This window comes from Stenella coeruleoalba, assembly GCF_951394435.1.
Source record: "Stenella coeruleoalba genome assembly, chromosome: 8".
Taxonomy (NCBI): domain Eukaryota; kingdom Metazoa; phylum Chordata; class Mammalia; order Artiodactyla; family Delphinidae; genus Stenella; species Stenella coeruleoalba.
The window spans coordinates 64,935,550-64,963,131 of record NC_137154.1 but is presented as its reverse complement, the minus strand read 5'-3'; positions in this window follow the sequence as shown (position 1 = coordinate 64,963,131).

Here is a 27,582-nt window from a genome sequence, read left to right as displayed (position 1 = left end):
ATTCACATTCCCACCAGCAGTGCAAGAGGGTTCCCTTTTCACCACACCCTCTCCAGCATTTATTGTTTCTAGATTTTTTGATGATGGCCATTCTGACTGGTGTGAGATGATATCTCATTGTAGTTTTGATTTGCATTTCTCTAATGATTAATGAACTTGAGCATTGTTTCATGTGTTTGTTGGCAGTCTGTATATCTTCTTTTCAGAAATGTCTATTTAGGTCTTCTGCCCACTTTTGGATTGGGTTGTTTGTTTTTTGTTATTGAGCTGCATAAGCTGCTTATAAATTTTGGAGATTAATCCTTTGTCAGTTGCTTCATTTGCAAATATTTTCTCCCATTCTGAGGGGTGTCTTTTCGCCCTCTTTATGGTTTCCTTTGCTGTGCAAAAGCTTTGAAGTTTCATTAGGTCCCATTTGTTTATTTTTGTTTTTATTTCCATTTCTCTAGGAGGTGGGTCAAAAAGGATCTTGCTGTGATTTATGTCACAGAGTGTTCTGCCTATGTTTTCCTCTAAGAGTTTGATAGTGTCTGGCCTTACAGTTAGGTCTTTAATCCATTTTGAGCTTATTTTTGTGTATGGTGTTAGGGAGTGATCTAATCTAATACTTTTACATGTACCTGTCCAGTTTTCCCAGCACCACTTATTGAAGAGGCTGTCCTTTCTCCACTGTACATTCCTGCTTCCTTTATCAAAGATAAGGTGACCATATGTGCATGGGTTTATCTCTGGGTTTTCTATCCTGTTCCATTGATCTATATTTCTGTTTTTGTGCCAGTACCATACTGTCTTGATTACTGTAGCTTTGTAGTATAGTCTGAAGTCAGGGAGCCTGATTCCTCCAGCTCCGTTTTTCGTTCTCAAGATTGCTTTGGCTATTCGGGGTCTTTTGTGTTTCCATACAAATTGTGAAATTTTTTGTTCTAGTTCTGTGAAAAATACCAGTGGTGGTTTGATAGGGATTGCACTGAATCTGTAGATTGCTTTGGGTAGTAGAGTCATTTTTACAATGTTGATTCTTCCAATCCAAGAATGTGGTATATCTCTCCTTCTATTTGTATCATCTTTAATTTCTTTCATCAGTGTCTTATAATTTTCTGCATACAGGTCTTTTGTCTTCTTAGGTAGGTTTATTCCTAGATATTTTATTCTTTTTGTTGCAATGGTAAATGGGAGTGTTTTCTTGATTTCAATTTCAGATTTTTCATCATTAGTGTATAGGAATGCAAGAGATTTCTGTGCATTAATTTTGTATCCTGCTACTTTACCAAATTCATTGATTAGCTCTAGTAGTTTTCTGGTAGCAACTTTAGGATTCTCTATGTATAGTATCATGTCATCTGCAAACAGTGACAGCTTTACTTCTTCTTTTCCGATGTGGATTCCTTTTATTTCCTTTTCTTCTCTGATTGCTGTGGCTAAAACTTCCAAAACTATGTTGAGTAAGAGTGGTGAGAGTAGGCAACCTTGTCTTGTTCCTGATCTTAGTGGAAATGCTTTCAGTTTTTCACCATTGAGGATGATGTTGGCTGTGGGTTTGTCATATATGGCCTTTATTATGTTGAGGAAAGTTCCCTCTATGCCTACTTTCTGCAGGGTTTTTATCAAAAATGGGTGTTGAATTTTGTCGAAAGCTTTCTCTGCATCTATTGAGATGATCTTATGGTTTTTCTCCTTCTATTTGTTAATATGGTGTATCACATTGATTGTCTTGCATATATTGAAGAATCCTTGAATTCCTGGAATAAACCCCATGTGATCATGGTGTATGATCTTTTTAATGTGCTGTTGGATTCTGTTTGCTAGTATTTTGTTGAGGATTTCTGCATCTATGTTCATCAGTGATATTGGCCTGTAGTTTTCTTTCTTTGTGACGTCCTTGTCTGGTTTTGGTATCAAGGTGATGGTGGCCCCCTAGAATGAGTTTGGGAGTGTTCCTCCCTCTGCTATATTTTGGAAGAGTTAATACAAACTACTTTAAGTTGGCTCTTGTTTATATTCAAGAATCTTACAAATATTTAAGTCTATTTATCCCCTTTCACTGTTTTCTGCTATTGCCATATAATTTGCTTTTATATGTATTATATACACTACTTTGTTTTGATTTGATTTGTTATAATTGTTGCTCTGAATGGTCAATAGTCTTATATTTACCCATGCTAGTGTTCTTCATTCCTTCTGCTACTTCCTTGCTTTCATCTCTGATTCTTTCAAGCTGAAGAATTTCCTTTAGTGTTTCTTATAATGTAGGCTACTGCCAACAAATTATATCAGCTTTTTTTTCTCAGAATGTTTTTATTTTCCCTTTATTTTTTCAGTTTCATTGAGATATCATTGACATACAGCACTGCATACGTTTAAGGTGTACAACATAATGATTTGAATAACATATATCATGAAATGGTTACTGCAATAGCTTAGCAAGCGTCCATCAGGTCACACAGATACAACATTAAAGAAATAGAAAAAAAAGTTTTTTCTTTGTGATGAGAACTCTTAGGATTTACTCTCCCAGCAACTTTCATTTATAATGTACACCAGTGCTAATTATATTTATCATGTTGTACATTACATCCCTAGTACTTATTTATCTTACAACTGGAAGTTTGTACCTTTTGACCATGTTCATCTTAACCCCTGTCCTCCCTCCTCCCACCTCTGGTAGCCACAAATATGATCTCTTTTTCTATGAGTTTGTTTGTTTTGAAGCATAATTGACCTATAACACTATGTTAGTTCCTGGCACATAACATAGTGATTTGATATTTCTATACATTTTGAAATATATTGTTTTTGAAGTATATATTTACTGAGTATAGTATTCTATATTGGCAGGTTTTCTTTTGTTTTGTTTTGTTTTTTAAGTTATGTAGAGTTTATTGTGATGAACTTTATAATTTATTTATTTATTTTTTGGCTGTGTCGGGTCTTAGTTGTGGCACGCAGGATCTTTCGTTGCGGCACGCAGGCCGTTTGTTGCGGTGTGTGGGCTTCTCTCTAGTTGTGGCACACATGCTCCAGAGCACGCGGGCTCCAGAGCACATGGTTGTGGTGTGCAGGCTTAGTTGCCCTGCGGCATGTGGGATCTTAGTTCCCTGACCAGGGATCAAACCGGCGTCCCCTGCATTGCAAGATGGATTCTCAACCACTGGACCACCAGGGAAGTCCCTGGAAGGTTTTCTTTTGTTTAGTATTTTTCTCAGTTTTTTTTCCCCTTTAAAAACAACATTCTATTTGTTTTCCTGAAATCCATGATTTCATTGAGAAGTCAACCGTAATTCTTAATGTTGTCCCACTGTTGGCAATATGTCTTTTTTTTCTAGGCTTTTAAGATAGCTTTTTTTTTTAAGTTTTTGTTGACTATGATGCAAGTAGGTGTGATTTCCACTGCATATTTCTTTTATAGGGTTTCCAGAGCTTCTTAAAACCATGGATTAAAGACTTGGATCTGTGTAGAAAAAATTCCATACGTTATTTCTCAATACAGCCCTTCTGCCACATTTCTCTCTCTGCTCCTTCCAGTACCCAGTTACACCTGTGTTACATCATTTGACTATGTCTCACATGTGATATTTTCTCTAGGCTCACTTTCTTCCTTTCTTTCTTTTCTTTTCTTTCTCTCTTTTTCTTTCTTTCTTTTCTTTCTTTCCTTCTTTCATATCTCTCTTTCTCTCTGTGCTTCAGTTTGACTTTTTTCTACTATTCTTTCTTCGATCTCACTAATTGTGTCTTCTCCTATGTCCAGTCTGCTGTTAACCATAATAAAAAGTTCTTAATTTCAGATATGGCATTTTACAATCCTAGAATGCCCATTTAATTCTTTTTATAGTTTCCGATTTTCTGTTGAAGTTCTCCTTCTCATCCATTTTTTCAACACTTCATTTGCTTGAAAATATTGATTATAGTTATTTTAAGGTCCTTTTTTTCAAATTCTAACACCCAAGATCTTCCATCAGTCTACTTCTATTGACTTATTTTTCTTAGTTACTAGTCACATTTTATGCTTCTTGATACATATGAAATATGTTTTCTTTTATGCCAGACATTGAGTATAAAGTAACCATAAGGACTGAATTTTACATTTTTTCCCCCAGTGGTTTGGCTTTTCGAGATTCAAAGCAAATGAGATGGGGTAGGTTGCAGCAGAAGGTAGAAGCATTCAATCTCTGGTTAAGAATATCTTTACAGGACAGTTGGCATGGAATTTTAATTGAGAGTCTTGGCTAGTGTATCCCCTGCCCTGGATTACTGACTCAATCAGATTTTTACATTTTTGAGTTTTGCCCTCTAGCCTCTTGCACCATACTGTTTCTAAATTGGGCATGAGAAAAAAACTAATTGACTAATCGAAGTTTGAGCAGTTTTCATTCCTCAAGTGGTGCTTTTCTGCCAAATATTATGAAACAGTGGGAGATTTCAGTCTTCTTCAAAATCATGAGCCTCTCATGAAGCTTCCAGAATCAGGAAGTGAAGCATGAGGTCAAATGGCTATCATACATTTAGGGTTCCTGGAGTTTACAAACTGACATGCCAGATCATTTCAATATCCAAACGTTTTTCCGGTTTCTCTTTTCTCCAGCAGTGTCATATACTAGGTGGAATTACATCTCCCCCTCCCCAAGTCCCAATTCATATCCTTTCCCAGAACCTCAGAATGTGACTTCATTTAGAAATAGTGTCATTGCAGATGTAATTAGTTAGAATGAGGACATACTGAAGTTGGATGGGTTCATAATCCAATATGACAGGTGTCTTTATAAAAAGAAGAGAAGGGACACAAAGATAGAGAGACACACAGGGAAAATGGCATGGGAAGACACAGCAGGAGCCTGAGTGATGCAGCAGAAAGCCAAGGAATGCCAATGATTAACAGCCACCACCAGAAACTAGAAGAGGAAAGGAAGATTCTACCCAGTGTCTCAGGCGGAGTGTGGCCGTGCTGACAACTTGATTTCGAACTTTTAGCATCCAGAACCAGGAGAGAATAAATTTCTGTTGTTTTCAGCCACCTAGTTTGTGGTACTTTGTTATGGCAGCCCTAGGAAACTAATGTCCCTTCATCTAGACCAAGCTGGATCATCAGCCTGTGTCCCTAATCTGCAGATACTCTCAGACAATAAAGCAACTGGTGATACCTGTCCACTTTTGCAAGTTTCCTCTCTGTTAGTTGATTTTGTCTTTGTTGCTTCCACACATCTTCACTGCCTTTAAATTTTTTGGTTTTTGCATTTCTTTGACGTTTTAAAGTTATACAGTAAAAGAATTTTCATTTGCTTTCTTCTCCATTCTAACACCAGAAGTTCCTCCTTTACCCTTTATTCTTAATTGCCACAACCGTGCAATGCCAATTTTGATGTATAGATAAAGCCTGCAATTTATAATGTCTAAAATGTTGAGACTTTTGTTAATTTTTGTTTTATTTTTAAGCATTTAAAAACTTAAATCAAAATATAGCTATATCCCTTAAGTGTTTTAACTATGTGGTACTGTTACAACACAGATTTTATCTAGTATTAACAGTGAGCCTGATTTCAGTAAATTTTACTTGAAATGCACAATTATTTTAGACTTACATTATAAATTAATGAATAATAATAGAAGTATTAAGAATATAATTTAATTATTCTAATTGTTCATTTAAATAACCCAGTAATAAAAGCTACAGAGAATTAAAATAAAACTATCTTCTAGTAACTGTATGCTATTCTATTTTGGAACCAATTTAAGGACCCATTTCCTTTACAGTTATACTCTGTCACCCACTGACATTCATTTACCATCTCTTTTCTAAGATTTCTCTCTGTCATCTCCAGTAACTTCTAGAGGTGTCATTTATGACACTAACACAATTATTCTCACCTCCATGTCCTGAGGGCACCTCAAACTTATATATCTAAAACTAACCTCATTATAACTGCTCCAACCACAGCCCCAAACTTTGAGTTCCTTCTTTTTTGCATCTTCAGTTTAAGTAAATGATACACTCATCCACCCTGTCTCCCAAGATGTGGGACTAAGGGATCCTCTTGTGTCCCCTTCTCTCATCCTCACAGCCAACTGGTGACCAAATACTGTTAATTCTAGTGTTTGAACATCTTCCACATCTGTTCCCTCCTTTACATGGCTGCCTGAATTCAAACCTTTATACTACTGCTGTGGTTTAGATCATCATCTCTTACCTCAGGTATTAAAATAATCTCCCTATTGAATCTTCTTTTTGACACCGGTTTCTTCCTGCTCCATTTTATGCTGAAAACTAGTCCCTAAACTGTCCATCTAAAGAACAGGTCTCATCATGTTACTCACATTCTTAAAGATCTTTGGTTCTCCAGTGTCTACAGAAAGGAATCCCAACTCCTTTGCTCCAGTCAAAAATCTTCAAATTCATCATTTACATTTTTCAAATCTCATCTTTCATTTCTTAAACCCATGGAATCTATGCTCCAGCCACTTCCTGATTGTGTTCCTCCATTTTTAAGTGGCATGCCCCCCTTAAGACCCTGTGCTTTTGCACATGCTCAGTCTTGCTCTGTGAAAAGCCTACCTCAAGCTATTTGTCAATTCCACTGAGCTCACATTCTCCTGGTTTCTAATAACGCCAGCTGCCCATCCTCAAAGAAACTCTGTCTCCCTCACATTGCACTTCCTGTGCCTTTTGTCTTCTTTTTGTCACATGCAATCCAGATACTGAACATAGATCTTCCACTTCCTTTAGCTTTATGCCACCAAGTAACCACTCACACAGGCATCTATGTGTGTGGCAAACTACTATCAACAAAATGAGGATGAGATAAATGGGTTCAGAGCAACATAAAAGTACTTTGGCCCCGAGGGCATTTCTGGGGCTCTAATAATGTTCTATTGCTTGAGCCAGGATGTATTTGTTTTAAGAAAAATTAATGTATGGTTATGATTTTTACCCTTTTCTGTGTTAATGTTTTAATTTAATAAGAGTTTACCTTAACCAACCCCCATCCAGATAAAAGTCCTCAGGCCACTATATCCAGTCTAACATTTCTTCCAGTCCACATTCTACCACAGTACTCTCCCACACACACTCCCACTCCCTCACCAGCTTTCTGCCACCATGTTGATTGATTCTTACCCCTTCCTTTCTCTGTAATCCTTACTTCCTTTCTTAATATTTCTACACACCAAAATAAATAAGTTACTTTGCCCCACAGAAGGCCAATTTACTCCAGAGAAAAAAACAATGCCATCCCCATAGGGGATAAAGCAGCTACAGCAATATAATTTTTTCCACTGTATTACACCAACATACAAACAGAAATTTCACATTGTTACACCAGCATGTAAACATGTTATGTTCCTCTTTCTCCATCAAATTATAAAGTTCTAGAGAAGAGAAAATGTCTTACTCATCTCTGCTTTCCAAATTCCTAGCACAATGCCTTGTATATGGCAAGCATTTGATAAATATTGCTAAATAAATGTGACTTTATTTCTCTTAGACCTAGGTAGGGTTACAATGGCTATAGAACCTAGAAGAATGGTTCCCAATCTGTGGGCTGCAAGTCCCAGGGGTCACTGTTGATTTGTTGACTGGGTCTAGAATTCTTAGGTGGTTGAGCACTGTCAGTAGACCGAACTTTGTCTTGCGTATCCTTGTGTGAACATATGTGTGTTTATACATGCATGCACCTTATTTTTATGCACAAGCTGTTGCAGTTAACAAATTATAAATTAGTTTTTAAATTACTGAAATCATAGTAATTTCTTTCTACTATGTGTTTTCTACAACACATACCTTTCTATACTAAAGGTACAAATAACATTTATGGAGTGTCTGTAATATTTTGACATTAAAACAATTTCCTTTATTTAAAAAGGCTGGTTCAGGGCTTCCCTGGTGGCTCAGTGGTTGAGAGTCCGCCTGCCGATGCAGGGGACACGGGTTCCTGCCCCGGTCCGGGAAGATCCCACATGCCGCGGAGCGGCTGGGCCCGTGAGCCATGGCCGCTGAGCCTGCGCGTCCGGAATCTGTGCTCCGCAACGGGAGAGGCCACGACAGTGAGAGGCCCGCGTACCGCAAAAAAAAAAAAAAGGCTGGTTCCACTAGCGTGGCAGTGTTTCTTTTCCCTTTCTGTTGCAGTAAATTTCCAGATGGAGGTGTCCACATTTTCTCTAATAAAAATGTCTCATGAGGGACTTAAGGTGGGTTAGTTACAGGTTACCTCGTTATCAGAATTTTTTTCCTGCCATCTTGTGTGCTTTTAAAATGCTTTTTAGTAGTTTAGACATTACTCAAAACACTTCAGCATCTCTCCGTATTGAAAACATGGCTGGAAAAGCCAAAACAGTGCATTGAGAGGAAAGAATTGTCTGGTAAGAGTAGCTGGACTATAGGAGAACTTTCACAAGGGCTAAACAAAATTAACTGAGTGTCACAGCTACCCCCAAATTAGAGGTTTCTTGTCATAATGTACACCAACCTGTTGAAAAAGGACAAATTTTGTGTAAAAAAAAATTTAAGTATCTTTCTTTAATCTAGCATCTCCTTTTCTGTTTGTTTTACTATGTATGAACTCATCTTTTTATGTAATGCTGATTATTAGCACATACTTCAGGAAAAGACTACACTAGAACAATATTAATAACCATATATTTAAGAAGAAATTTCATCACATTATATTAGTGTATATGGTGAAAACTGCTGAACAGAAGCCCCTGTCTTTCTATTGGCCAAAGAATTAAGTTAGAATTTGACATGACAGTTTTGGCTTAATATAATTCTTGGATTTTTTACACTTTGATACTTCTCATTGCCAGGGGAATAAAAATTTCTCTATCTTGGAGTCTACTTTAAGGAAATGGAACATAGAGCCAGATCAAGGCCTCAGATACTAACGTATCAAAGCTTTGAGAAACATAAATTGTAACATTTCTTGTTTCAATTCCAGAATTTAAGAAATGAGGGTAATTATCCATCCAAGTAAGTGTTAGTGCATGTAATTTTCCATGATGAAACTCCACCATCAAAATTACTCAAAGAGGGCTTCCCTGGTGGTACAGTAGTAAAGAATCCACCTGCCAATGCAGAGGACACGGGTTTGAGCCCTGGTCCAGGAATATCCCACATGCCGTGGAGCAACTAAGCCCATGTGCCACAACCACTGATCCTGCGCTCTAGAGCCCATGAGCCACAACTACTGAGCCCATGTGCCACAACTACTGAAACCCACATGCCTAGATCCTACGCTCCACAACAAGATAAGCCACCACAATGAGAAGTCTGCACACCGCAAAGAAGAGTAGCCTCCGGTTTCCGCAACTAGAGAAAAAAGTCCCGTGCACAACAACAAAGATCCAATGCAGCCAAAAACAACAACAAAAAAATGTACTCAAAGAAATCCCCAGAAGAAAGCCACTTGAATTAGAAACTGCAAAGGCTTCCAAACTCTTAATACACTGGAACTGAAACCCAAGATGTATTAAAAATATTTAAAAGAAACCAAAGAGAGACCTGAGAAGCTTGCTGAATCAGTCACTTGAGGCACTGGATTTAGACCCAGAAGATCTATATAAAAAAACTTAACCTGTAGCTGATACTAGGTCTCCGTGAGTCTCAGTCTTCTCCTGTGTGAGATGGGGATGATTATTAAAAACAACACCTAACTCACAGGACTCTAGAGAGGCTTAAATAGGATGATGTATGGGAAGAAAATGCCTCCTTCCAAAAAGATGAAATAATAGATACTGGATTTATTCTCCTGCTTGAAATAACAACAACAAAATAAGACAAAGTATATAAAACAATAGTTTTCAAGACACTGGACATCAAGCAGTGAAGGAAAGTTATTCTTAAGAGACAGAAAATAAATGAGGTGAGCGCTCTGAGCTGAGAAGATGGAACTGTGAGTTCAGAGAGACCAAGGAAGCTAGAGTTTGCAGAGCACAGGAACAAAGAGGAGAGAAGCGGCATGAAAAGAGAACTCTGGGGATCTGCAGAGGCTCCTTCCTGAGTATTCAACTGAGTGTTGATCACTACATGCATGGGAGGATAATACTTGAGACCCGGGAAAGAACCACCCCAAAGGATTAGAGAGAACAGTGCTCCTGGCACCCACATGGGACAATGAACAGTGTCTGTCCCCAGCAGTTAGACTGGAAAAATTTACAATTCTTTGGGCTAAAACAATACTTAGGGGAAACTGTATAGCATTAACTAGATATATTAGAAAAGAAGAATATTTCAACTCAATGACCACAGATCCACCTTAAGAAATTTGGAAAAGAAGAACAAATTAAACTCAGAGTGAGTAGAAGAATGAAAGTAATAGATCAGAGTGAAAAATCAATGAAATCTAAAACAGAAATACAATAGAGCAAATCAATGGAACTAAAGCTTGGTTCTTTGAAAAGATCAATAAAATTGAAAAAATAGACTGATCAGGAAAAGAGAGAAAACACAAATTACTAATGTCAGAGATGAGAGAGGTAACATCACTACAGAGTCTACAGATACGAAAAGGAAAATAAGGAAATATTTTTTAAAACACCTTTACCCAATAAACGTCAACTTAGATAAAGCAGAGAAATCCCTTGAAATTCACAAACTATGTATGAGAGTTCACAGAAGACAGCCAAAATAGTCTTATATACAGTAAAGAAATTAAATTTGTAGCTAAAAACTTTACCACACACAAAAAAAACATCTAGGCTATACTGTTTCACTGGTGAATTGCCACCAAATATTTAAGGAGGAACTGCTACAAATTCTACATAAACTCTACCAGAAAATTAAAGAGGCAAGAATACTTCCCAATTCAATTAATGAGGTCAGTGTTACCTTGATACCCAAATCAGACCAAGATGATCGCAAGAAAAAAAAACTACAAACCAATATACTTCATAAATATTGGTATAAATATTCCAAACAAAACTTTAGCAAATTATACCCAACAAATGTAAAAAGTATACTATATCATGACCAAGTAGGATTTATCCCCAAATGTAAGGTTGATTAAATATGCAATTATTGATAAATGTAATTTATTTTATTAAAAACCTAAAAAATTGTAAAATGTGTGAAAACCTAATATTGATTTCTGATAAAATTCTCAGCAAACCAGGACTAGACAGAAACTTCCTCAAGCTAATAAGTTATTCCCCTATGATCAGGCAAAGAGATTAGCTCTTACCACCAGAGATGACAGTCAGTGAAATATACATCAACTAAAGAAATTAAAGGCAGCCAGATTTGAAAAATAAAACTGTCTTTATTAACAAATTGCATGATTTCTTGCCTAGAAAATCCAATGGTGTCTGCAAAAAGTTCTAGTGAGTTTATTAAGTTTGCATTTTGCAAGATTAATACACAGAAGTTCTATACAATAACAGTAAACAGAAAGTGAAATTAAAAATTAGTACTACTTAGGGAGATTGGTTCAAGATGGTGAAGTAGACGGACATGCTCTCACTCTCTCTTGCGAGAGGACCAGAATCACAACTAACTGCTGAGCAATCATTAACAGGTAGACACTGGAACTCACCAGAAAAGATACCCCACGTCCAAAGACAAAGGAGAAGCCACAATGAGAGGGTAGGAGGGGCACAATCACAATAAAATCAAATCCCATAAATGCTGGATGGGTGACTCACAAACTGGAGAACACTAATACCACAGAAGTCCACCCACTGCAGTGAAGGTTTTGAGCCCCATGTCAGGCTTCCCAACATGGGGGTCCAGCAATGGGAGGAGAAATTCCTAGAGAATCAGACTTTGAAGGCTAGCAGGATTTGACTGCAGGACTTCGACAGGACTGAGGGACATAGAGACTCCACTCTTGGAGGGCACACACAAAGTAGTGTGTGCATCGGAACCCAGGAGAAGGAGCAGTGACCCGGCAGAATATTGAACCAGACCTATATGCTAGTGTTGGAGGGTCTCCTGAGAGGCAGGGGTGGCTGTGTCTCACTGTGAGGACAAGGACACTGGCAGCAGCAGTTCTGGGAAGTACTCCTTGGCGTGAGCCCTCTCAGAGTCTGCCATTAGCCCCAACAAAGTGCCTGGGAAGGCTCCAGTGTTGGGTTGCCTCAGGCCAAACAACCAACAGGGAGGGAACCCAGCCCACACATCAGCAGCCAAGTGGATTAAAGTTTTACTGAGATCTTCCCACTAGAGCTACAGCCAGCTCTACCCACAACCAGTCCTTCCAATCAGGAAACTTGCACAAGCCTCTTACATAGCCTCATCCACCAGAGGGCAGACAGCAGAAGCAAGAAGAACTACAATCCTGCAGCCTGTGAAACAAAAACCACATTCACAGAAAGATAGGCAATATGGAAAGGCAGAGGGCTATGTACCAGATGAAGGAACAAGATAAAACCCCAGAAAAACAACTAAATGAAGTGGAGATAGGCAACCTTCCATAAAAAGAATTCAGAATAATGATAGTGAAGATGATCCAGGACCTCAGAAAAAGACTGGAGGCAGAGATTGAGAAGATGCAAGAAATGTTTAACAAAGACCTAGAAGAATTAAAGAACAAACAAACAGAGATGAACAATACAATAACTGAAATGAAAACCACACTAGAAGGAATCAATAGCATAATAACTGAGGCAGAAGAATGGATATGTGACCTGGAAGACAGAATGGTGGAATTCACTGCTGCGAAACAGGCTAAAGAAAAAAGAATGAAAAGAAATGAAGACAGCCTAAGAGACCTCTGGGACAACATTAAATGCAACAACATTCGCATTATAGGGGTCCCAGAAGAAGAGAGAGAGAAAGGACCAGAGAAAATATTTGAAGAGATTATAGTCGAAAACTTCCCTAACATGGGAAAGAAAATAGCCACCCAAGTCCAGGAAGCACACAGAGTCACATACAGGATAAACCCAAGGAGAAACGTGCCGAGACACACAGGAAAGCAAGTTGGCAAAAATTAAAGACAAAGAAAAATTATTGAAAGCAGCAAAGGAAAAATGACAAAAAACATACAAGGGAACTCCCATAAGGTTAACAGCTGATTTCTCAGCAGAAACTCTACAAGCCAGAAGGGAGTGCCATGATATATTTAAAGTGATGAAAGAGAAGAAACTACAAGGAGGACTACTCTACCCGGCAAGGATCTCATTCAGATTCGATGGAGAAATCAAAAGCTTTACAGACAAGCAAAAGCTAAGTGAATTCAGCACCACCAAACCAGCTTTACAACAAATGCTAAAGGAACTTCTCTAAGTGGGAAACACAAAAGAAAAGGACCTACAAAAACAAACCCATAACAATTAAGAAAATGGTAACAGGAACATATATATCGATAATTACCTTAAACGTGAATGTATTAAATGCTCCAACCAAAAGACACAGGCTCTCTGAATGGATACAAAAAGAAGACCCATATATATGCTGTCTACAAGAGACCCAATTCAGACCTAGGGACACATACTGACTGAAAGAGAGGGGATGGAAAAAGATATTCCATGCAAATGGAAATCAAAAGAAAGCTGGAGTAGCAATACTCAGATAAAATAGACTTTAAAATAAAGAATGTTACAAGAGACCAGGAAGGACACTACATAATGTTCAAGGGATCAATCCAAGAAGAAGATATAACAATTATGAATATATATGCACCCAACATAGGAGCACCTCAATACATAAGGCAACTGCTAACATCTATAAAAGAGGAAATTGACAGTAACACAATAATAGTGGGGGACTTTAACACCTCACTTACACCAATGGACAGATCATCCAAACAGAAAATTAATAATGAAACAGAAGCTTTAAATGACACAGTAGACCAGATAGATTTAATTGATATTTATAGGACATTCCATCCAAAAACAGCAGATTACACTTTCTTCTCAAGTGCACATGGAACATTCTCCAGGATAGATCACATCTTGGGTCACAAATCAAGCCTCAGTAAATTTAAGAAAATTGAAATAATATTAAGCATCTTTTCTGACCACAACGCTATGAGATTAGAAATCAATTACAGGGAAAAAAACATAAAAAACACAAACACATGGAGGCTAAACAATACATTACTAAATAACGAAGAGATCACTGAAAAAATCAAAGAGGAAATCAAAAAATACCTAGAGAAAAACAACAATGAAAACTCGACGATCCGAAACCTATGGGATGCAGCAAAAGCAGTTCTAAGAGGGAAGTGTATAGCTATACAAGCCTACCTCAAGAAACAAGAAAAATCTCAAATAAACAATATAACCCTACACCTAAAGGAACTAGAGAAAGAAGAAAAAACAAAACCCAGAGTTAGCAGAAGGAAAGAAATCATAAAGATCAGAGCAGAAATAAGTGAAATAGAAACAAAGAAATAATAGCAAAGGTCAATAAAACTAAAAGCTGGCTCTTTGAGAAGATAAACAATATTGATAAACCATTAGCCAAACTCATCAAGAAGAAGAGGGAGAGGACTCAAACCAATAAAATTAGAAATGAAAAAGAAGAAGTTACAACAAACACCGCAGTAATACAAAGCATCCTAAGAGACTGCAAATCTATGCCAATAAAATGGACAACCCAGAAGAAATGGACAAATTCTTAGAAAGGTATAACATTCCAAGACTGAAACAAGAAAAAACAGAAAATATGAACAGACCAATCCCAAGTAATGAAATTGAAACTGTGATTAAAAATATTCCAACAAACAGAAGTCCAGGACCAGATGGCTTCACAGGTGAATTCTATCAAACATTTAGAGAAGAGCTAACACCCATCCTACTCAAACTCTTCCAAACACTTGCAGAGGAAGGAACACTCCCAAACTCATTCTGTGAGGACACCATCAACCTGATACCAAAACCAGACAAAGATATCACAAAAGAGGAAAGTTACAGACCAATATCACTGATGAATATAGATGTAAAAATCCTCAACAAAATACTAGCAAACAGAATCCAACACCACATTAAAAGGATCATACACCACGATCAAGTGGGATTTATCTGAGGGATGCAAGGATTCTTCAATATATGCAAATCAATCAATGTGATACACCATGTTAACACATTGAAGGACAAAAACCATATGATCATCTCAATAGATGCAGAAAAAGCTTTTGACAAAATTTAACAGCCATTTATGATCAATACTCTCCAGAAAGTGGGTATAGAGAGAACCTACCTCAACATAATAAAGGCTATATATGGCAAACCCACAGCAAACATCATTCTCAGTTGTGAAAAACTGAAAGCATTTCCTCTAAGATCAGGAATGAGACAAGGATGTCCACTCTCACCACTATTATTCAACACAGTTTTGGAAGTCCTAGCCACAGCAATCAGAGAAGAAAAAGAAATAAAAGGAATACAAATTGGAAAAGAAGAAGTAAAACTGTCACTGTTTGCAGATGACATGATACTATACATACAGAATCCTAAAGATGCCAACAGAACACCACTAGAGCTAATCAATGAGTTTGGTAAAGTTGAAGGATACAAAATTAATTAACAGCAATCTCCTGTATTCCTATACACTAATGATGAAAAATCTGAAGAGAAATTAAGGAAACGCTCCCATTTGCTATTGCAACAAAAAGCATAAAATACCCAGGAATAAACCTACCTAGGGAGACAAAAGACCTGTATGCAGAAAGCTATAAGACACTGATGAAAGAAATTAAAGATGATACAAACAGATGGCGAGATATACCATGTTCTTGGATTGGAAGAATCAATATTGTAAAAATGACTATATTACCCAAAGCAATCTACAGATTCAATGCAATCCCTATCAAATTACCAATGGCATTTTTTACAGAACTAGAATAAAAATATCTTAAAATTTGTATGGAGACACAAGAACCCCGGATAGCCAAAGCAGTCTTGAAGGAAAATAATGGAGCTGGAGGAATCAGACTCCCTGACTTCAGACTATACTACAAAGCTACAGTAATCAAGACAATATGGTACTGGCACAAAAACAGAAACACAGATCAATTGAACAAGATAGAAAGCCCAGAGATAAACCCACTCACCTATGGTCAACTAATCTATGACAAAGGAGGCAAAGATATACAATGAAGAAAAGACAGTCTCTTCAATAAGTGGTGCTGGGAAAACTGGACAGCTACATGTAAAAGAATGAAACTAGAACACTCCCTAACACCATACACAAAAATAAACTCAAAATGGATTAGAGAACTAAATGTAAGACTGGACACTATAAAACTCTTAGAGGAAAACATAGGAAGAACACTCTTTGACATAAATCACAGCAAGATCTTTTTTGATCCACCTCCTAGAGTCATGGAAATAAAAACAAAAATAAAAAATTGGGATCTAATGAAACTTAAATGCTTTTGCAAAGCAAAGGAAACTACAAACAAGACAAAAAAGACAACCCTCAGAATGGGAGAAAATATTTGCCAACGAATCAATAGACAAAGGTTAACCTCCAAAATATATAAACAGCTCACGCAGCTCAATATTAAAAGAACAAACAACCCAATCCAAAAATGGGCAGAAGACCTAAATAGACATTTCTCCTAAGAAGACATACAAATGGCCAAGAAGCACATGAAAAACTGCTCAACATCACTAATTATTAGAGAAATGCAAATCAAAACTACAATGTGGTATCACCTCACACCAGTTAGAATGGGCATCATCAGAAAATCTACAAACAACAAATGCTGGAAAGGGTGTGGAGAAAAGGGAACCCTCTTGCACTGTTGGTGGGAATGTAAATTGATACAGCCACTATGGAGAACAGTATGGAGGTTCCTTAAAAAACTAAAAATAGCATTACCATATGACCCAGCAATCCCACTACAGGGCATATACCCAGAGAAAATCATAATTCAGAAAGACACATGCACCCCAACCTTCATTGCAACACTATTTACAATAGCCAGGTCATGGAAGCAACCTAAATGCCCATTGACAGACGAATGGATAAAGCAGATGTGGTACATATATACAATGGAATATTACTCAGCCATAAAAAGGAATGAAATTGGGTCATTTGTAGAGATGTGGATGAATCTAGAGACTGTCATACAGAGTGAAGTAAGTCTGAAAGAGAAAACCAAATATCGTATATTAACACATATATGTGGAACCTAGAAAAATGGTACAGATGAACCAATTTCAGGGCAGAAATTGAGACACAGATCTAGAGAACAAACTTATGGACACCAATGGGGGAAAGCGGTGGCAGGGTTGGTGGTGGTGTGATGAATTGGGAGACTGGGATTGACAGGTATACACTAATATGTATAAAATAGATAACTAATAAGAACCTGCTGTATAAAAAAATTTTTTTAAGTTAGTACTATTTAAAATAATATTAAAAATGTGAAATACTGAGGGGTATATCTGGCAATAGACATGCAAGTCTTTATGCTGAAAACTACAAAGCATCACTCAGAAAACTGATGATGATTTAAATAAATTTTTTTAAAAAGAGATACACTGTGTGTACATATCAGGAAACTCAATAACGTTAAGATGTCAATTCTCCCAAATTTATCTATGGATTTGAAGAATTCCAATTAAACTCTTAGTAGTCTTTTTTAAACAGAAACTGACAAACCAATTAAATATATTTTATGGAAATGCAAAGGAACTAGAATACTGAAAACAACTCTCAAAAAAAAAAAGAAGAAAGTTGGTGGATTAACACTACCTGACTTCAAGACTCAGTCTAAAAATAGAGTAATCAAAACGGTGTGGTAACAGCATAAAGATAGAAAAATAGATCAACAGAACAGAATAGGGAATTCAGAAAAAGACTCACGTGTATATGGAAAACTGGTTTGACAAAGGTATACAAGCAATTCAGAGAAATGATGGCACTGGAAAATTTGGATGGCCATTAGTCCAATGGAATATTACTCAAATCAACAGAAAGCAGTAAACCATGGATACACCTAGAAATGTAGCAAATCTCAAAATAATTATGCTGAATGAAAGAAACCAGGAAAAGGAAGATAAACACTGGATGAGTCAACTTCTATGAAACTTTATAAAAATACAAAGTAATCTATGGTGACAGAACACAGATCAGTGGTTGCCTGGGGATGGGAGGCATTAAGAAGTCCATGAGGAAAATCTTGGAGGTGACGGATACATTCATTATCTTGTTTGCCGTAATGATTTCACAAAAGGACACATAAATGAAAACTTACCAAGTTGCTCACTTTCAATATGTGCAGTTCACTGTATGTCAATTTTATTTTAATAAAGCTTTTAAGAGGTATTTAAGTATATATATAGTATATAAATTATATAATAGTATATATTTTATACAAATTATATAATAATATATAATATTAGAATATGTATAACATATGTATTATATAATTTTTTTTTTTACAGATTTAGTCTCAGGCTTCAGAGAATTCCAGCAAATAACTGAATTCTTCCTCTCTTATATCTTTTGTAATTTTGATGCCCATAGTGAAATAGACATTTATTTTATAGAAGGAATTTTTCCTCTTGCTTTTAATACCTAAGCTCATCCCTTTTGAGATGCCCAGTGCAGCATTCTCTCCTGGAGCTGACTCAGGAAGCGATACTGAGTGACAGAAGAGCTTCGGAGTGAGGACCTGTGCTAAATTCAGTTCCACCACTCACTCACTCTGTAACCTTGGGCTAGTTACTTAGCCTTGCCTTCTTTATTTATACAATTTAGATAATACTTATACTTTAGATTCATTATGAAGATAAAACAAGATGGTATATGTAAAGATTCTATAAAAGGATCTCTAGAAATGTTCTATTGTACCTTATGCTTATAAAGTTATCACAATAGAGTGTGCTTTAGAAAATACTGGCATTTACATTACTGTGAAAAAGAACTGCACCATGTGGTATTAGTAAATATATTTTCCAATAATCTCATGGCTAGAAGTGATGATTAACAGCATATTATTAGCATACAACATAAAAAAAAAACCCACAAATGTTTCCTCTGCCTCTTGGTGGCCCTAGTCTTCATATTAATATAGGTGTTTTAGTCTAGTATACCTGTCTTATAACCAATGCCATTCCTTGAGGCACTGTATAGAGCTAATCTTAACTCTAATCTTATGGCTCAGTGTCAGATGCTATATAGAGTTTACCCACATCACCACAGCAACTGTGTGGGATGGTTGTTGCCACAACCCACATGGTTGGCCTGGAGTTTTGACATTTCAGTAATTGCCAATGTCACAACCTTTAAAAATTGTAGGCAACTGCCACCCAGGCCATATGGCTACTAAATAAAGAAGCTATTGTCCCCTAAAGCTGTGACGGGCATTGAGGTGACAAGAGAGCTTCTGTCAAAGACATGGTCACTGAGAAAATGATGTGAAGAGCTTGACTATTAAAAGATGATGTGTATTAGCAAGTTATCGTTGAACCCTTACAACATGCTGGGGTGGAAACCAGAGGAAGCATATGATCTGGTACTTGACTTCAAGGTATCAATATAAAAGAATAAAGGATGTACTATTAAAACTAGATAACTTATTTATCTCTTCAGCAAATACTTACTAAATGCCTATTATGTGCCCCTCATTATTTTTTTTAGGTGCTGGAGCTATAGCTGTAAACAAAACAGACAAAAATACCTGCCTTAATGGAGCTTACATTCCTGTTAGAGGAAGATATAGTAAAACAAAATAAGTAAGTTACACTATATTAGATGATGATAATTGCTAAGAGGAAGATAAATTAGGGAAGCAGGATTTAGAACATTAGAAAGAGCACAATTTAAATAGGGTAGTCAGGGACTTCCCTGGTGGTCCAGTGGTAAAGAATCTACCTTCCAACGTGGGCGAGGCAGGTTCGATCACTGGTCAGGGGACTAAGATCCCACACGCCACAGGGCAACTAAGCCCGCGCACCACAACTACTGAGCTCGCGCGCCTCAACGAGAGAGCCCGCATGCCGTAAATTACAGAGCCCATGCGCCCTGGAGCCTGCGCACCACGACTAGAGAGAGGAAACACACTTACCACAACTAGAGAGAAGCCCACATGCCACAACGAAGAGACCATGCTGCAGTAAAAGATCCGGAATGCCTCAACGAAGACCCCACGTGCCACAACTAAGACCTGACGCAGGCCAAAAAAAAAAAAAGAAAAAGAAAAAGAAAATAAATAAATAAATATTTTAAAAATAAATAAATAGGGTAGTCAGGGACAATCTTACTGAGAAAGTGACTTGTATAAATCTCAGGAGGAGATGAGGGAGTAACATAGGGGCAACAGGTAGACACAAGGGAAGATGATTCCAGGAGTAGGAAACCACAGGTACAAAGTCCAGAGAGGGTCATGAGCTGCCATATTTTAGAAAGTAGTTGGAAGGCCAGTATGGCTGGAGCAAAGTAAGTTCAGGAAAAATAGTAGATGATGGCAGAGGTAACAGAGGGTGAGATCTTGTAGAGTCTTATTGGCATTGCATTGACCGTGGCTTTTACTCGAGAAACATGAAACCATTAGAGGATTTGGGCAAAGGAAGGACTTGTACTGGCTTTTTTTAAAGATCACTTCGGCTATCGTGAATAAATGGTAGGCGTGGGCAAAAAAGCAATCAAGGAGACAATTAGAAGGCTATCATGGGACTTCCCTGGTGGCACAGTCGTTAAGAATCCGCCTGCCAATGCAGGGGAACACGGGTTCGATCCCTGGTCTGGGAAGATCCCACATGCCACAGAGCAACTAAGCCCATGCACCACAACTACTGAGCCTGCACTCTAGAGCCCGCAAGCCACAACTACTGAGCCCACATGCCACAACTACTGAAGCCCGTGCACCTAGAGCCTGTGCTCTGCAACAAGAGAAGTAACCGCGATGAGACACCCGCACACCGCAAAGAAGAGTAGCCCCCACTCACCGCAACTAGAGAAAGCCCGCACGCAGCAATGAAGACCCAATGCAGCCAAAAATAAATAAATTAAAAAAGAAAAAAAAAGAAGGTCATCGCAGCAATAAGATGACAGATGACGCCTTGGATCCACACAGTAGCAGTGGAAGCAGTGGGTATTTTTAATTAGTGAAAGTCAAGGAAAGGGAACCTCCATTTACTGAGTGCTTCTCTATGCCAGGCCCTTGAATTGCAGGGCAATTCAAGTACAGTTCTATCATTTATTCTTCGTATACTTCTTTGGGAAGTAGTAGCGTATTTTGTTGAGTAGGAAACTAAGGCTTGGGGAGGTTCACTAGTTTTTCCAAGACAGGTTGCACCACAAGTACTGAATTCAGTCTGACTCCAGAGTCCACACTCTGCTCACTCTGCCACAAGGCCTCTTAGGTTTAAAGCATTGGGGGAAAGTGTGACTCAATTAGTAAGAGTCATGGTAGTCTATGGATAGGAGAAATCAGTGCAGATCAGGGTATCCAAGGATAACTGGAAGGGACAGCTCGGATGTGATAAGGGTAAGTGGAGAGGAGGGGTCTAGCCAAAAGAATAGCCTGAGCAAATGAGAAAGCAGTGCTGGAGTAGAAAAGTCCATTATGAAGAGGGCTTCTGCTTGTTTAGGGACAATAATGAGTCCTTAGAGGATGCATCTGTTTCCATGGTGACTCCCACTAAGCTGTTGCTTCCAAAATATTTACTGATTAATTCAAGGCTTCATGACTCTCAGAGCAGTTATTACATATGACCTAAGTGGCACATGATTTCTTTTCAAGAAATAAAGTATTGATACAAATTCAGGGCATTTGTTAAACTCCTATTACAGCTTCTTTATTAAATTATCATTTTTTTGAACCTCCATTAAGCAAGATCATGAGCTAGTTCAAGGGTTGTAAGAGAGGATGCAAAGATTAGCTAGTGGTTGATCTCTTCCTTCAGGTATATTATAATTTATCTGGGGATACCTTTAAAATAAGGTTATATATGTTAAGTAGAAAATGATGAAATGGGTCTTAAGAGCTCTAGGCATTAGAGAAGGTAGAGAATACTTGTGTCTGGGGACATTAGGGCTTAATGATATGGTTAGCATTTGAGTTGAGTCCTGAAGTTTGGTTGGGCTGTGAGAGGGAGAGTTTGAGGCAGAGTATTCCAAGCTTAGAAGACTAGAAAAATTGCAGAATGGAGTTAAGAAAATACAAGGCCTGTTCAGGCGATGGAGGGTATACTTTTCAACCAGAGTGGAAGTGTCATAATGTCACAACAGATAAGCCTGGAAATGAAAGTGCGGAAAGATTTCTTAAGGATCGCATATGCTAGGCAATGTCATGGGGAATTTTCTTCTACATATTAAGTAATTTACGAAAAATTTTGAGGCAGAAAATTATATAATCAAAAATCACGTTTAGAAAGGTTAATCTGACAGTATCATTTGTAGTTTATTGGATGAAATAGAGGTTAGTACTGGATGTGAGCAAGGAATAAACTTTTATTGCATTAAGCTACTGGGAATTTGAGGGTGTAACAGCATCTACTGTCGGATGACAGAAGAGTGGCATAACCTTGGTGATCCTCTGCAGGGTTAAGGCAGGGAGAGGAGTCAAGGGTGACTTCAAGATTTCAATTATAGGTTATTGAGAAATTTCGTTAATAGGGAAAATAGAAAAGGGGGACAGAGTGGGTAAAGAAGATGAGTTTCACACAAAATATTTCAAGTTTGAAGTTACACAGGTAGAAATATGTAAAGACAAATAAGAGAAGTGGAACTGGTACCTTAGTGACGTGCAGTGCTAATGAAGAACACCTGGGGCAAAATTACTAAGTCAGTAGAAGACTAGAAACCTGGATGAAAGCACGAAGAACTCAAAGCTAGAAGCCAATGACAACTGTCCTTAATATCTATGTTTCAGACAGTAACTACAGGAAGAGCAGGGACCATGAGAGACCTAAAAAAGTTTCACAAAGAAATATGAGGTAAATTTATATATTGATGACTGTGACAAATGTGCTTAAAATGATTCTTGAGTGGTGGATTTACATAAATGGAAAGTTAAGACAGCACAGTAGGGGGGCAAGCTTTGGCATTTGACAGGCTAGATTTATATCCTGCCTCTGCCACTTAATAGCTTTGCTACACAAGTTGCTGAAACTCTCCTTCCACACTTTCTTCGGATGTAAGTTTGGGGTGATATTAAATGCCTACTTGATAGAGGCCTTATGAGAAGAACATCGACTAGTACCTAGGAAGCACTTAACAGTGTCTTAGTCAGTTCAGGCTACCGTAACAAAATAGAGTAGACTGGGATATTTAAGCCCAACCAAGATCAGGGTGCCAGTATGGTTGGGTTGTGGTGAGGACCTCTTCCTGGCTTGCAGAGAGCCACCTCCTCACATGGCAGAGAGAAGGACAGCAAGCTCTCTGGTATCTCTTCTTATAAGGACTCTAATCCCATGATGAGGGCCCCACCCTCGCATCTCATAGGCCCCATCCCAAATACGCCCCAAAGGCCCTATCCTAAATATCAATACACTGGCAGCTGGGACTTCAACATGTGAATTTTGAGGGGACACAATTCAGTCCATAGCACTTAGTCTCCAGCATTCAGTAAAATTCAATAAACCATATCATTATTAGCATTTTTCTTCTGCACAATATTTTTCTCTAGCAATTTCGTAGAGCTAAGAATCTCAACACTTCAGAATAAATAAAAGAATGTGATTCTAAAAAAGAATTCAGCCAAAATTCACACTGTATGAAAAATGCAACTCAAACAATTCTAAGTCACAAACCTCTACAGGGCACAGTAGAGAGAAACACAAGAGGTTTGTGCATTTATAAACCATGTGCAAACTCGTGCTTCCACAAATGTTAAAATGTTTTCCACATTCTGCTTGAATTGGCATATGTTATATCTGGGAAATTCTAGCAAAATATAAAAACAATATTCAAGGGTGCTTTATGGTTAGGACATTTTAACTAACATATAGTAAATTGCTTCAAAGTGGGGGGGGAATGTTTTTTAAACCCTGGATAACTAGCTGTAATTGGACACCATGTGGGAGATTTGGACAACAAAATTGGTGTTTGAACTGACCGTCTCAGAAGCACATGGCAAATTTTCTTTCCTAGGAGTTCCCTTGATGCCTGAAATTTTCAGTTTCCAATTGCACTTTCTCTGTTGTTATTTTTCCTTCCTTCCAAGTCTCTCAGTTTCTTTGGATAAGGTAAAGAAGTAGGCATGGACCAGGGTTTCCTTTTATGCTCTAAGGCCGTATTTAATTAAACCTCAATTAGTGATGAGAGAGAAGAAAATTCATCTGGTGATTCTTTCTCTAAACCGAATTAGCTGGTTCAAATGGTCACAGGTAACTGGAGAACGTTCTCCATTGTGAAATCAGCTTCCACAGTGCAAGGCATCTGCTATCCTGGTGAGGAATTGTGAATTAAATTTGATGTCTGCATTCTCTTTGTCAAATAATTCAGCTCTGGAAGTCTTTTGGTCCATGGTTCTACTTCAAAATAAAATTAAATAATTTGCCTCTGTTGGACTGTAGGCACCCATATAAACCCATAGAATACTGGATAAAGTTAAGCCAGTAATTATCATAAAAATTAACAGTAGAATTGGAATTCAAATAATTAGTAAGTAGTTGCCCAGCTGGTAACAGGTTGCTTTTCCAAACAAGCATTTGACTCATGTCAGGATCTGGGTTGTAATCACTGGAAACCAATGTTAGCTTGGCTCTCTTAAGTAAAATAAATAAATATAATTATAAATAAATACTATTACTTGGAAGAATATTGTGGCCTCCCAGGATCTACTGGTAGCTGGAGGACTAAGTTTGGAAACTTGGACCAGCTCCCAAGGGCCATGAAACAAGAAGCTCAGCTTTTAGCAATTTGGCCAGAGTATAACTGCACTTGGACCCACTCCGCTCACTTCATTGTAAATAAATACTGGCCATCCTTTGATTTACTTCACTTTCTCCAGATTCCTGGGAGGGCGCTTCCAATTCACTGAGCCTGGGTCGCATTCCTATTACCTGGCAACCAGGGCACGGAGAATGCAAGAGGATAAGGCTACTTTAATTTCCCTAATGAAAGGAATATACAGCCTTCTAGAATCTACATACAATGAGGAATTCATCAATATTAGGAAGGGATTTGGATTCTAGGCAGCCAAATAGTGAAGATTACTATAGCTTAATTCAATAACAGAAAATGATATAGGTGGTCTCATTACCATCATCATAATTAGCATTTAATAAGCAGTTATTTGCTTATTAAATTTGCTAGGTTCTATCTCATTTTATGCTCCCAACAATCTTATGAGACAGCTTAGTGTCCTTTTATTGAAAATGGAAGAAAAAATACTTAGTGAGGTTAAATCACTTGCCCAAGATTACACACCTAGTAAGTAGCAAAGCAGTCTCAAACTTGAGGCTGTGTAACTCCAAATAAACGAAACCATGTGCACACACATGGAATTGACTTCCCTGCTGCCACCAGGCAATTTTATAGATCATTAAATACACTAAGTGCTTAACAAATACTTGCTGAAAAGTCGGCTAGAACAACTCTGATATATAGCTGGTGCTCAGTAAATACCTGCTGAATGAATAAAGGAATGTACTTTACATGTTTACTAAAAGACCAGGTGTCGAGAGACAGGTGTCCCCTCCCTTCCATAGTTCCCCGCCAGCATGCAGCTCTGAGCCTTGTGCTGACTTGGCGATCCCATGAACCAAAGGGACTGAAGTCCAGGTTATAATGAAATCAAGGCATATTCATAATGGTAAGGTAAACTGTATTTAAGCAGTTGCTTATCTTTATTACTTCTAATACACGATAATATTTTAGAAAATTTTTTTTTAGATAAGAGATTGTATACAGTTGAAATGTCTTTGTGAATCCTTTAATGTTTTAACTCCATGGTTTTCCACTCTGCTTTTTAAAAAAATGGATCAATCCTGGAGACTAAGCAGAGAAGAATATTTCAGACACTGTGCAGAGACATCTATGGATGGGCCGCAGTTAACATATCCAAGGACAGGTCCCACCTTGACCTCCAGCAATAATTAGACTTAAGAAGCAGGATTTCTTTTCAAAGGACAATAAAGTCTCAGTTCTGAATTGCTTCACTGGAGATAGTTATCAGGCCAGAATGAGCCAGCTCAGAGATTTCTTTGGAGAACTGGTATAACTTGTTCTCAGATCTGTAGATTATAAAATAATAACACTAACTTATTAGAATTGTAAAACAGTTCAAGGTTTCCTCTTGCTCTTTCGTTCACTTGCTCTCTCTTGATCCTCAGATATTATTATTGTTGTTGTTATTTTACAGATGAGCAAACTGAGGCTCAAAGAGATTTCCTGGCTTGCCCAGGCAAGGACATATAACTGGCAAATAAAGAGCTAAAATTTGAATCTATGTTCTTTTAATTATATTGTGCTGCCTTCTGTAAATGCAAAACAAACCCATGGGACATGGGTTTAGAGTCTAGAAGATAAGAAAGTTAATACTTCAAAGAATGGTTTCTTATATTATACCCCTCCATGATTCTCTATGTCAATACAGTGCTAAAGTGTTTGAAAAATGTTCAATCCAGATACTAGCAGTGCTCTACAATTTGATGTGTTTTCAATCTATTAGTCCTTAGAAAAATTGTTTCATGTCTGCGAACCTCAGTTTCCTTAAAAAAAAAAAAAAAGAGAGACTAGTTAACTAATGTTAACATATCCAAGTACTAGCTACTTACAGAGCTTTTGTAATGGCTAAATTAGAACAACAGTAATTTCTCACTAAATATTGCCCATTACTATTAATCAGAATCTTTTACCTATAACTTCTCATTTATTTGCTCAAGTGCTATCCTCAGAAGTTAGTAAGGATGATTACTCTCATTTTCAAGGGAAGGAAACTGACATTTACAAAAGTAACCTTGTTGTGTTTACAAAAATGGGAGATACTGGTGCAGAAAGGTCAGTCTGTAGAGACAGATCAAACTGAGTTTGAAATCCTGCTTTACTCAGTTTTAGCTTTCTGTTACTGGGCATTTTATTTTAACTCTCTGAGCCCAAATTTTCTCATCTAAACAAAGGCAGAAATTAATGCTTGGCTTTTAGGTTTGCTGCAAGGGTTAAATAAGGTAATGAATGTCAAGCACATAGCATCTAGCATGTGTGGGATACCTTCTTCTCCCATCTCTTCTCCTCTAATGACTGCCTTTGAATAATTCAAAATAAAGTGGTTTATAGAAAATAATCATTGTCATGGTCGAAAGCGATATTATTGTGATTCTAAAGTAACATCTAGAATAAAGAAGCTAGTACAAGTGGCACAGTAACTAGCACAGTCTGAAGAAGGTGCTTCATGAATACCTTTTGATAAAAATGATCCAATGTCTCATTTTGTACAAATCCTTCTACCCTAATCAAGTCTCTTGTATTAGACATGATAATTAATCTTCCATGTGTACAATTTGCAAACCCTGCATTTTGTAGCTGAATTATTTGCAGGTTTCTACACTGCAGTGTAATTCTGTTTTTTCAATTTTCTACTTCACTTCAATTATAGTGCTTACTATATGAGATAGGGTTTTCATTTAGCATGCTTGTTAGTTTTAATTAGAAGTAAAAGTTTTAATGGAACTTAAATTTTTAGCATCACTTATTTTCAGAAGCATAAACTCTGGAACATTTTGTGAATAAAGCATACAGTAATTCTCAAATTTTCA